The 13,404-nt window shown below is 32.0% G+C and overlaps 1 protein-coding gene across 3 annotated transcripts in view; it reads right to left on the reverse strand.

Annotated features, from left to right (window-relative positions):
• ec (ubiquitin specific peptidase echinus) overlaps positions 1–13,404 on the reverse strand; it is a 348,513-nt gene that overhangs the window by 215,228 nt on the left and 119,881 nt on the right. The window contains exons 1-2 of one of the 3 annotated variants that reach the window (XM_074179506.1): positions 11,683–11,750; positions 11,568–11,629 (exon numbers count right to left, since the gene is read on the reverse strand). The exons of the other annotated variants lie outside the window; for them this stretch is intronic. The gene's annotated coding sequence lies outside the window, so the exon portion shown is untranslated. Of the gene's footprint in view, positions 1–11,567; positions 11,630–11,682; positions 11,751–13,404 lie in introns of those variants that run through there. 3 annotated transcript variants of the gene reach the window in all.

Consider the following 13,404-nt stretch of genomic DNA (forward strand, 5'->3'; position numbering starts at 1 on the left):
GAATTGGTAATGCGTTATGAAGCAATTTTCAGATTCTCATTCATTTTAGAATTGATCTAATTTCTTAATTTGTTTTCTGTCGATTTTTACTTTTTTGAGTGAAAATCATGCGTCGGACAAAGAAATACCAGGAAATCAAATTTTCTCAAAAATGAATGAGGATTTTTTGAAAAGAAAGCTTTGGCGTAGTACTTTTTCCCCAAAAATATTCAATGCGAAACCCGTAGGGATGCCACTGTTTGAAAAAATACAAATTTGTGTACATCAGAAAATGCCTTGAGGCATGGAACATATGTACCAAGTATGCCAAAGATGTCTACAAAATTATCTCAGTTATTATTAAAAAACTGATTATTTTTGAAAATTTTTCCACTCTGTATCTCAAAAGTTAAAGCGTTTAGGACATACGTCCATAGGAAGTGTTTTTTTTTAAAATGGGTCTAAGAATTACCTCCTTAAATATTAGCATGTGTTTAAGGAACACCCTGTACACTGGTGTAGCGACTCATACGCGTAAAATTTTTAATGCAAATATGTCGACCAATATGTACAAGGACCGCTTGAAAAAATGCTGGATGAAGTTGGAGGGTTAATATCGCTGTTTAGTGTCGGTACAGTGTTGAGTATTATACAATGTGATGATGTAAACTGAGAGGTAGATGTGAATTGTGATGACAACTTGGATACAACCAAATTGAAGACAAAGCTGAGATATGGTACAATTATAATAAGCATAAACTAAATAGACTGAAAACTCAAACCATTATCGTCTCCAGTCAAAATAATATACGAACTGGAAGTTCTGTAAATCTTTCGGGAATCCAACTAGAACTAGACGACTCGTTAAATTGGTCTACTCATAACGAGAATATATGTAAAAAGATATCGTCCCATATATTCCTTCTGAGGCAAATGAAACGGATTTGTAACGAAGATGTTCTACTTAACATCTACTATTCTGATTCATAGTAGAATTTCTTACGGCATTATTTTATGGGGTGATTCCAGTCCAGCAATACATGTTTTTCGATTACAAAAAAAAAGCATTGAGAATCATTGCAAATGCTCCAGCATTCGACCACTGCCAAACGTTATTCATGAAATATAATATCATGCCTTTGCCATCTTTATATATATTTCATTGTATATTGGAGATACATAAAAATAACCAAAATTATGAAACACTCTCTCATAACCATGAATATAACACCAGATCTGGCGACTTATTGAAAATACCCAAATTTCGTTTGACAACATCCAAAATGAATTCTTTAAACTTGAATTTATATGATAAAATTCCGTCAAAATTAAGAAGTCTTAATTTTAATCAGTTCAAAATCAGAATGAAACAATATTTGAAATCTAAATGTTTTTACAGCGTGCAAGAATGTTCACAAAATGATTTTTGACATTATTATAGTTGTATATATTAATAATATATAAGAAGGGGAAGTTTGTTGTTAATCTTGGTATAGAATTCTTGTTGCAGATTTACGATATTGTTAGCCTTTTTTTTAAAATTGTATGTTTATGCCATAGTTAGGTATTATTGATTTATATTTTATATTTTTGTTTTTTTAATATCTAAAAATGTGTTCAGAATTTGTGAGAATTAGACTGTTATATATATGTTGTATCGTAGCTTGGAATATATAACACACACATATATATATATATATATATATATATATATATATATATATATATATATATATATATATATATATATACAGGCTGATTCACGGTGGATGGCACATTAGACGTTTCTGGTGAACCAGACAACGGATCACTTTGAAAATTTAATGGAGGGCATATTCGGACATTCTCTAGGCAACTAAAATATTTTCGACAATGCGGAGTTGCCGCTTCTATTAGGAAGCAGTAGCAACTTTGATTTTTCAAATAGAACACTCTGTATATAATATTATTTTTGGAATCTCCAAAAATTGCTCGACAACTTTCCTTGATATTTCCCTATACCTATCTGTTACCGTTTTCGAAATAAAAATTAATTTCAATTTTTTTCTTCGAAAATCATGACTTCTAAAAATGCCGATATCTTTTAGTTAAGAAGTACTATGATATCGACATTTGGTTTGGAGTTAGGTGATACTTGGGCACTTCCCACACGTCAGCCTAATCTCCGTTACTTCAATACAGGGTTGTAAAAAAATACAGTTTTTTCGTTTGCTTGAAAAAGTCGCTGAAATTTGATTATTTTAAATGGAACACCCTGTATATTATTGAAAATTCGGGAAGCTGCTGAAATTTGCAGCTTCCCAAATTCGGACTTATGAACATTTATTTGTGAAAATGTCCCTTCAGAATGGTATTTCCATTCGGTATTTGGTAAGCAGGCCATGAACAACAAACCTTATGAACGCAAGACGCGATGTGATACACGACCTGTAGAATCATTGAAAAAACGATATACAACTGTTACAAAAGCAATGAGATTCCTACTACTGAAATCATAACGAAGAAATTGAATACTTCTGGCCATAACGTGAGCTGCTGTGTCAAAAATCTTCAGAATTGGATGAAGAAACTAGGATTTAGATTTTAAATAATAAAAAAAACGTCAAGCAGTTATGGAAAGCAGAAGAATAGTGGAATTACGTAACAAATCCATTAGAACAAATAACTAAATATAGACAAGAACAACGGCAAATTTTCTATTTGGACGAAATTTGGTATGACAATCACGACACAGTTACCAAAAGGTGGACTGATGGTTCGAGAATGTGTACTCCTAACATGCCTGTAAACAAAGGATCGCGACTCATCATTGTGCATTGCGGAGGGAGTAAAGGATGGGTTCCGAATTCTTCGAAATTATGTGGGAAAAAACTTGAGGACTGCAATGTTGACTATCATAAGAACATGGAAGCTAATATTTACGGGTAATGGTTTGAAAATACATTGATCTCAAATTTGGATGCGAGTAGTGTAATAGTTCTTGACAACTCTTCCTATCATTTGCGACAGCTCATCAAATTACCGAATAAAAATTCGAGGAAAGATGAAATACAAAGTTTTTCAATGTATAACAATTTGTATTTTGAAGATTACTATACCATAAACCAACTACTTGAAGTTATACAGACAAAAACATTTGAGAAAGTGTATGCCCTTGAGAGTATTGCTGAAAAGTATGGACACACCATACTGAGAATTCCCCCCTATTTTTGTGTTTTCAATCCCATCGAGTTGATTTGAGAAAATTGAAACAAAGCATCAGGCGTAAACATAATTTTAGAAAACTTGATAAGAAAGTAATAAAGATAATGAAAGAATAATCATCTAATATTACCGAAGACGACTTGTAGGAAAGGATTAAAAAAGTATTTTCAGTTGAAAAAGACTATACGGAGATTGGACACTTCCATAATAATGGTGGAAATAAATTCATTATTGATTTAAATGACGACAGTGATAGTGAAACAGAGAATATGGAAGAGGAATTATCAGAAGCTTTCGAAGAAAGTTAGTGAAGTGTTTTTGAAGTGATCGATTGTATATATGTGAGCAGTGTTTGTCAAATTCAACTTTTTTTTTTTAATTGAAAAAATGCATTGCTAGATCGAATTCAACAAAAAGTTACTTGAAAAAATTGTGTCTACGGCAATTTTATATCCATATGCCAAATTTTATGCAACGAGGATGAAGTTAACGTTTTTTAACTTTTCTGATACATTTTTACTTATACGGACATTTTTAAAGAGAAATTGAAAATTTGCTATAAAAATTTTAACATGACTGGTTCAAAGTTTCAAATCACTTGGCTATTTTCTTAAACAAACCTTTGATTTCGAAAAAGCAGAGGCAACTAAAAAAATGCAAATAATTTCGATTGAACAATTATTATTATTATGAATTTTAAACAACAATAATATTATAGAAAATACAAATGGGTACAAAAAATTACTTATTGATCTAAATGAGGTTGTCAAACACTTATAGCCTACATTTCAGTATGTCGTCCTCCACGTTCATTACAAATTATGGTCCTTCTACTGACATCTGTAACTGCATTTTTAATAAATCGGGGATTTATATTTGCACAGCACTCGCGAATGGTATTTTTCAGATGTTGTATGTCAGTAAATGGTCTACTCCGGTACACTTTTTGTTTCAAGTAACCCCACAAGAAAAAGTCTAAAGGCGTCAAGTCGGGTGATCTAGGTGGCCAATAATGTTCCCAGTTACCTTTGCCTCTGAACATTTGTTGAAGGGACTGTTTTACAGCACCCGTGTGATGTATTGGTGCGCCATCCAGCTGATACCATAGGTCATATTTAATATTTGATGGCATATTATCTAAAACTTCACTAACCTCATTATTTGCAAGGTTGAGATAACCGAAGGATGATGAATTTTCTCTAAACAAAAATGACCCAATTATTTGGTCGTTAAGTATTCCACACCATATATTAGTTTTAAAGGAATACTGATCACCACATTCATCTATGAAATTGGGATTTTCTTGGGCCCACCATCGGCACTTTTGAGAATTCACCCTTCCATTTGAAGAGAACGTTGCCTCATTTGTCCATAAAATTTTATACAGAAACTTTACATTTTCTTCTCTCTCTCCTTGAAACCAGAATGAAAACTCCAAACGGACATCAAAATCTCGTTCTTTTAATGTGTTAATAAATTTTGGCTTGTAAGGCCAAAATTCATTCTTTAATAAACAATTTTTAACACTTTCTCTCTTGTAATCGGTATTTTTTATAATATCGGTTATGCTCGTTTGTCCGTGTTCAATAACTTTTAAACAAATGTTAAGTTGGGCCTCCTCATCATATTTACTTGGAGTGCGCTTTTCCTTAAAATGATTTGCTACGGATCCTGTTTCTCTGAATTTCGCCATTATCCTTGACACAGTAGTACGTTGAACATTTTTTCCTGGATGCTGTTCATTAAAAACGTTAGCTACTTGCCGGTATGGTGTATTCTCACCACATATTAAAACTTTTTCTATTCTTTCCTGAAGATACAACATTATTGCAACAATAACTGTTTAAAATTTGACAAGTAAATAAACAACTTGACACTACCATAGCATGCATTTTGTTTGTCAAGACCTACTTGAAAATTTTATTCAACGTGATTATGCATCCTTACCGCCCTAGTTAGTGTTTATAAATAATCTGTAAATACTAAATATTGAAATTTTAATGTAATTTCAACTCTAGTAATTTTATTAATACTTATTGCAGTTTTTGAGTTGTGTCTGGTCTTTCAAAATTGAAGGTACTGACATTTGTTTAAGAAAATAGCCAAGTGATTGAAACTTTGCACCAGTCATGTTAAAATGTTTATAGCACATTTTTAATTTCTCTCTAAAAATGTCCGTGTAAGTAAAAAATTATCAGAAAAGTTAAACTCCATGATGAGTTTGTTATGTATACATGAATTGATGACAATTAACCGAACTTGTTTTTTAAAATAAAGGGATATCTGTCAAAAATAAGAAAAATGTTAACTTTATCCTAGTTGCATAAAATTTGGTATATGGATATAAAATTGCCGTAGACACAACTTTATCAAGTAACTTTTTGTTAAATTCGATCTAGAAATGCACTTTTTCAATTTTTTTCAAAAAAAAAATTGGATTTGACAAACACTGAACGTCAGTGGGTCGCAGTTGGCCGCATCATAAGCACAAACAAGTGCCGAAGTTCATTGAAACTTTTCGAAAAAAAAAGTTTCCCATATGTTGCGCTCTTTAATGGTGACATTGTATATTATATTATATAGTTATTGTTATTCTTATATAATCAGAAATGATTATTGAATAACGAAATTAATTAGCTCCCTAACTATATTCTTAAAGAGGAGTTGTTTATCGTTTACTTCAACTATACATATTTTTATAGTAAAGTATATAATGGTGAAACATTTCAAAACAAAACAGTTTTTTCATGAATTCACATCCTCATTGAATTTTTGTTTAAACACAAAATGGCTGCAGATGCTTTACTATATAAACCAGTAATCTATAGTTTCAAATTTCATATCTAATGACGAAAAGTTTATCATCTACAAAAAAACGAAACTAGCCATCAGTCACATAGATATTCTAATGGTTGATAACTTCATACGCATCACTTTTTTGAAATTAATAGTCTCGTAACTCACAGAACAAATTTATCAGAAATATCTAATTCCAATCAAGTAGTACTGGCATTTCAATCAATCAAAGAACGATTTTTGGTGAATCCCAAAAAGTGAAACCGTCATTTTGATTTTCTCGTGTAAAAAACTGGTCACGGATTTTTGTTTTTCATTCAAAGGTTTCCTCACAAGAAATAACACATTTGTTATTTTCCTTTTTTGTTTCATTCAAGGCTCTCTATAATAAGGGGTCAAAGGCAGTCTGGTTTCATTGTTTAGCTTCTTGTTCATGGGTCACTGAGTTCCGGAAGTAGTAATAATTGGTAAACGAGTTAGTTCAGCACAATCGGCCACTTTCCGGTTTGTAAACGTCTTGAAATTAAACCAAGACAGGTTGCCAGGTGATTCACGTACAACAAGTGGACTTATAAGAATACGAGAGTGGTCTGAAAAGTTTTTGATCTAACAAGGATGCAACACAATTATTGAAGAAAAGAAAATTTTAATTTTCTGTTCTTTTACTACTTTTATATGTAACTAACGTAAGCTACTGCAGTTTCGTCCTATAAGGACATTTTCAAACTCATACATTGAACTAAAAATGATTGATTACATTGGCCTCTACAGCGTGACCCACGATCGATGGTAGGTTAGACGTTTCTGGAAAACGCAAAGCATGATTTTTTTGAAAATTTCACCTCTCACATTTCCTTACCTGTTCTATCGATCTAAAATATTTTCAGCATTGCGGCGTTGCCACTTCTATCAAAAAGTCCTAGCAATTATATTTTTTTAAATGGAACACCCCGTATATTAATACATTTTTGGAATCGCTCTGGTATTTTAATACTTTTTTGTTGATAATGTCCTATACCTATCTCTATCTGTTTTCGAGATAAAAAATAAATTGTGCTAAATATGGTCCAAAACATAGCCTTAATTGAAATTAAATCAGTACTCTCAATTCATGAAAAGTTGATATTTTGATGATAGTTTGGACAAACTCGAAATATTCAAATAACACCAAGAAATCGACTCCATATCATACAGGGCGTGCTAAAATTACTATTATTTCCATTGTGCATAAAAGTAGCCAAAAGTTCATTTTTTCAAATGAAACCCCCTGTATATTACTCGGTGAATTGAAAGATGGTGAAAAATGCTTCAAGATGATATATCATGTCCCTATACCTAAATCGTCAAGTTTTCTCAATAAAATCGCTTCTTCTAGAAACATTTTTTTTAGAATTTGGATTTATTTAGGTAGCAGTGGAATTATCAAGCTTATAGCAGTTCGGTTACTTTTATAAGTAATTTACAAAGAGTTATCGACGGTGTTTCGAATCATCTTCCAAAATGAATGCAAATATCGATTATTCAAACGAAGTTCTTATGAAATTATTCATTATACACATGAACAAAGTGATCAAATCATTGTCAGAACGTGTAAAAAATTCAACCAAATGTATCCTGAATTAACACCAATGAACGAGAGGAAGTTTGCAAGGTTACAAAATAATTTCCTCAACTATGGCTCAAAGTTTCCAGGGAACAACTGTACCAAAAATCAGTCATTTCTAGGTACAAAGTAAGATTTTGTTGGCTAAAACGTGAAAGTACAGACAATAACAGAATAGGATGATTCAAAATAACAAAATTGTAAACAAAATATCACATTTTCACAATAAATGCTGAAAATGTTGTCCATTACATTCTAAACACTTCAAAATGTTTTTTTGTATGCGACTTTTAGTTGCTTTTTCAATTTTCTGGGGATCCAGATCTTCAATACTCCGCACTATTCGCCGTCGCAATGCTTCTTTGGTAGGCACTGGAGTACTGTATACCCTTTCTTTCAAAACACCCCATAAAAAAGTCAAGTGGCGTGAGATCGGGTGATCTCGGTGGCTAATCCCACGTCCCTAAACGCCTAAACACACGATCATCGAAGAGTTCGTCAAGTTTCCTGGAAACTTCCTGGGTGGAATGAGCTGGCGCTCCGTCTAGTTGAAACCACGAATTCCTATATTCCTCTAAAGGCAAATTTTCAAGAAAATCGGTTACAGTCGTCCTTAATATTTGGAGATATCTCTCTGCATTCAGTGTGTCTTCATAAATAAAAAAGCTAATTTTATTGTTCTTCAGAATACAGAAAACATTCAGGTCAAATTTTTCTTGAAAACCCATTTCTTTGGTAACATGAGGATTATGATCAGCCCAAAAATGTTTATTCCTTCGATTGAAAATACCATCCCTCCTAAATTTTGATTCGTCGCTCCAAATTATTTTTGACAAAAATTCCCGATCTTCCTGTGTATGAATCAAAAGGGATTCACAAAAATGCATTCTACGTTCGAAGTCTTCTACTTTTAGAGCTTGAACTTTGGTAAATTTATACGGATGCATTCCGTGATTTTTCAAAATTCGTTGTACTGAAGCATGTGATACACCTAAATATTTTTCTGCACTGCGAATGGAAGCTTCTGGATATGCATAAAATTATGCCAAAACGTTAACAGTATTGTCCTCATTTGAAGTAACAGGTTTTGGTAATGTTGAAGGCGCTTTTAACATGGAGCCATAGTTAAGGAAATTATTTTGTAATCTTACAAACTTCCTCTCGTTCATTGGTGTTGATTCAGGATACATTTGGTTGAATTTTTTACACGTTCTGACAATGATTTGATCACTTCATTCATGTGTGTAATAAATAATTTCATAAGAACTTCGTTTGAATAATCGATATTTGCATTCATTTTGGAAGATGATTCGAAACACTGTCGATAACTTTTTGTAAATTACTTATAAAAGTAACCGAACTGCTATAAGTTTGATAATTCTACTGCTACCTAAATCCAAATTCTAAAAAAAAATGTTTCTAGAAGAAGCGACTTTATTGAGAAAACTTGACGATTTAGGTATAGGGATATGATATATCATCTTGGAGCATTTTTCACCATCTTTCAATTTACCGAGTAATATACAGGGGGTTTCATTTGAAAAAATGAATTTTTGACTACTTTTATGCACAAAGGAAATAATAGTAATTTTAGCACGCCCTGTATGATATGGAGTCGATTTCTTGGTGTTATTTGAATATTTCGAGTTTGTCCAAACTATGATAAAAATATCAACTTTTCATGAATTGAGAGTACTGATGTACTTAATTTCAATTAAGGCTATGTTTTGGACCATATTTAGCACAATTTATTTTTTATCTCGAAAACAGATAGAGATAGGTATAGGATATTATTAACAAAAAAGTATTAAAATACCAGAGCGATTCCAAAAATGTATTAATATACAGGGGGTGTTCCATTTAAAAAAATAAAAATGTTAGGACTTTTTGATGGAAGTGGCAACGCCGCAATGCTGAAAATATTTTAGATCGATAGAACAGGTAAGGAAATGTGAGAGGTGAAATTTTCAGAAAAATCATGCTTTGCGTTTTCCAGAAACCTCTAACCTACCATCGACCGTGAGTCACGCTGTATATATCATAGGTATATGTATATAATATAGGTACTTAGCTTGATTGAGTACCTGAATTTTGTTTATTAGTGACAATATGGATATGCTAATTTGCAAACCGGTGAGTGAAATAAATCGATTTGATCAGCTAACAGATTGAACCCACAATGTTTATGCTTGTGAATTTCCAAGGATTCCAAATAAGTGAGTTTGCAACCCGAACGTAAAGGATAAGTATAAAAATGATCCAAATATGCGAATCTTACAAGAGGCCGAAACTCGAGATCAATAACAGGGTTCACCACGAAAGAAAGTTGAACATAATCAATAAAATGTGAATAACAAGCCTGAATATAAGATGTTCTTCATGAATGGACAGCACAAACGTGTTGGGCTGAATTTTTTAATGCATAGTCTTTTGACTTTTCCTCTCACACATGAGAGGTTCACAGAAGAAAAACGTTAACACAGGAAATAGCAGCCACTAACGGTTTCTCGAGGGGTATTGTAGATATGTAATAAGGAAGAAGTTTAGGTTAAGAATGAACGAAATCTCAGCTTTTGAAAAGGACAAAAACTAAGATAAATATATCTCAGTTCCATACCACCAATACACGAAGAACTTTGGAAAGATTTTCAAGGAACTAGATATGAAGGCGGTATTTGAAACAAGTCATACACTAAAGAGTATTTTAGGAAGTCCAAAAGACAAAGTCAAGAATTCGGAAACGTCTTGAATTTACGAAATTAAATGTAAGGTCTGCGATGCAGATGAACAGACAAAAAGATCTATTGAAATAAGATATAAGGAACACTTAGCACATTTAAAATATTGAAGACCTGAAAAATCAGCAGTAGCCCATCATATTTTGCAACAAAATTATTTCATAGACTTCAGTTCATTAAGATTAGTTAGACAAGTTAACAGGTATAATAATACTATGAATAACGATGGTGGACCAGTACCTAATAGAATACTATATAGATTGATAAAATAATATTTTACTTATTAGATTTATCTGACTATTACATGAGGACACATTGTAAAATTGATTTAAGATTAGTAGGTAGGGCAATATTGTGAAATTGATTTTATATAGCTCATAATACTGTTACGTTTTCTCTTGTGGGTTCACCAATAACTGACTATACTGAATAATCAAACTTAACTTAATTTCACTTCAAATACAACAAAAACTTCAATTAAAAATTCTAACTATTATTTCAATGTCTAACGCCTTACTAGATCACTTCTCGTACCGCACTGTAACGTCCACTTCACTGTGCACTTGACTGTGCGAATATGCTTGCAGCCAGCGTTTAAATATCGCAATGGAAAATCATATAATTTTCGCCGAAGTTCCATCGACATCGGTAGCATGTTTCTTGCTGCTTCTCGAGCGGCAGGTAACATTGGATATTCCCACGTTCTCAGCTACTTCACGTTTGGTTTATGGTTACCAGTGGCGGCCGGCGTTATTTCCTTTCGGGCATGATTCATAACATTATTTTAGGTATTAGATTTACCTGACTATTACATAAAGACACATTGGAAAATTAATTTAAGAATAATAGATATCTATTATTCTGTCAATACTGTGGACACATAAGGACACATTGTAAAATCAATTTAATATTAGTAGATAAGGCAATAATGTGAAATTAATTAGAGACACCTAAGCCGCAGGTATATGGTATAAATTAGGATAACATTGTAAGTATGATTAGTTTGATCTTCCTCTTGGAGGTGATCACTTGGTGATCAAAACACGTGTCGAGGTGTTAAAATAATAGTTTGGTGTTGGAAAAAACTGCACTGTTTGGAACCAAAGGTTATAACCAGTGCATCGCAAGCGAATTGAAGCATGTTCAGTGAACTTAAAAAATAAATATCTGATATATGAACTATGCCAGATAGCAAACAATGAAAGTGAGTTTTAAAAAAAGGCAACTCACATTCAATACCTACTTACCAAAAAATTTTCAAGTTTAAATTGATAAATTGAATATTCTTCGCAGTATATAATCAGTACACCTCTCAAAATAGTGTTGAAATTGAATATTCTTCGCAGTATATAATCAGTACACCTCTCAAAATAGTGTTGAAGTTGAATCAGAATTCAAATCAAATGTTATGGACGAAAACTCACTAATACATAAAGACTGTATTTCATAAACGTTATATACTTCTCCAAAATTAGTGCGACTCTATACAATATTGGGGAAACCCTAATATAAATTTGCAGTAAGGTTCTAATTGAGTTGTCGTTGCTTCTAATTATGACAGTTGAATGGATTCATGCAATACTTAGGTTCCTTTGTACATTCGTTAAATATATTCAGCGATAATTTATTATCCGATACCACTTTCCCACTAGTCAGCGGTCTATTTCTAACAATGGAGCGGAAACAACTCATTTAGTATTTTCGATATCAAATAAATGGACAAAAACAACAAGTGGGCCTGAGAAAATTTGCTTTCAAATGACTCACGAAAGGAGGAGTTTCTCAATTCGACCGTATGCATTTTTAATGTACGCACATACTGAATTCTACCAAAGAATCGCCAGGAAAATCGCCCAAATTTCGAGCAGATGTCTCAGTCGTCATGAAAATTCATATTAAGTTTCATTATTATTGGTATCTGGCTGAGTATTGAAATGAGAAGCAGACCAATGATTCAGAACACTTGCTAATTCATTAAAAGTTGCTTTATTCGTTATACGTTCATATTTACCCGTGTGGCGGGTAAATATGAACGTGTGAACATAAAAAAGATTTGAGTTATTTTGTAGAAATATTTTTATTAACTAAATCATTTTCAAACATTGGTCAGATTATAAAGTCAATATATTCCTGGAAATAGCCTTCACAGTTTCCATATTTTGAAAGAAGTTTCGAAAAAGTTATTAACGAAAAAGTCAAAAATTACATACTTGCCAATTTGAATTTCGAGGTAACGACTGCCGCAAAGTGGTATTGCAAAACAAAGTCAAAAAGAAAATGTAGCAATAAAAAAGTCTACAGAATAATAATAATAATATTTATTTGCCATTCAATTTGAAATACACAATAATCTTAGTTAACGACAAATAAATATAGTTCCCACAAAAGGATAAACCTGTGCGTGGGTTATATCATTTCAATATACAATAGATTATAATGAATGAAATATAAAAAATAAAGTTTATTTCGGTATGAACAAAAAAAGTACTAGTAAAATTGTATACAGATAGTACATTCAAATCATATATAGTCAATATAAATAGAAACATTCAGCATGAAAAAAAAACTGCACTAGAAAAATTATATACAGATATCACATCAAAATTACATATAGTTAATATAAATAAAACATTTAGGTTATATAATGAAACAATCGCAATAGGTAAATTACATCGAACATCACTCACACATCAATCAAACAAATACACTATTTTTCAAAAATAAAAAAAAAACAAACAAACCATGGAGAAGTTGACCTACGGATTACATAATTCTAATTACATACATCTTCTACAGACATTTATACATTCTAGTAATATGTATTTCTCACATCAACATATTGGTGTATCTGTGCCCTAGATAAATCTGAGATCCAAGCTTTAAGCTTATTTTTTAACAAATTAATGCCAAAGATAGTTTTGATATGTGCTGGAATAAGATTATACAGCCGAGGAGCTGAGTAATTATAACAATGAAGAAATGATTAGAAGAAATTGTGACTTTCTGAAGAGGATAGAATTCACAGACGAATGTAGTTTTTCTCGGGACAAGATTATTGATTTTCATAATTGCCACATATGGGCT

This window comes from Leptinotarsa decemlineata, unplaced genomic scaffold (assembly GCF_025532065.1).
Source record: "Leptinotarsa decemlineata unplaced genomic scaffold, Ldec_3_MD MMD2_P_RNA_scaffold_14, whole genome shotgun sequence".
Lineage (NCBI taxonomy): Eukaryota > Metazoa > Arthropoda > Insecta > Coleoptera > Chrysomelidae > Leptinotarsa > Leptinotarsa decemlineata.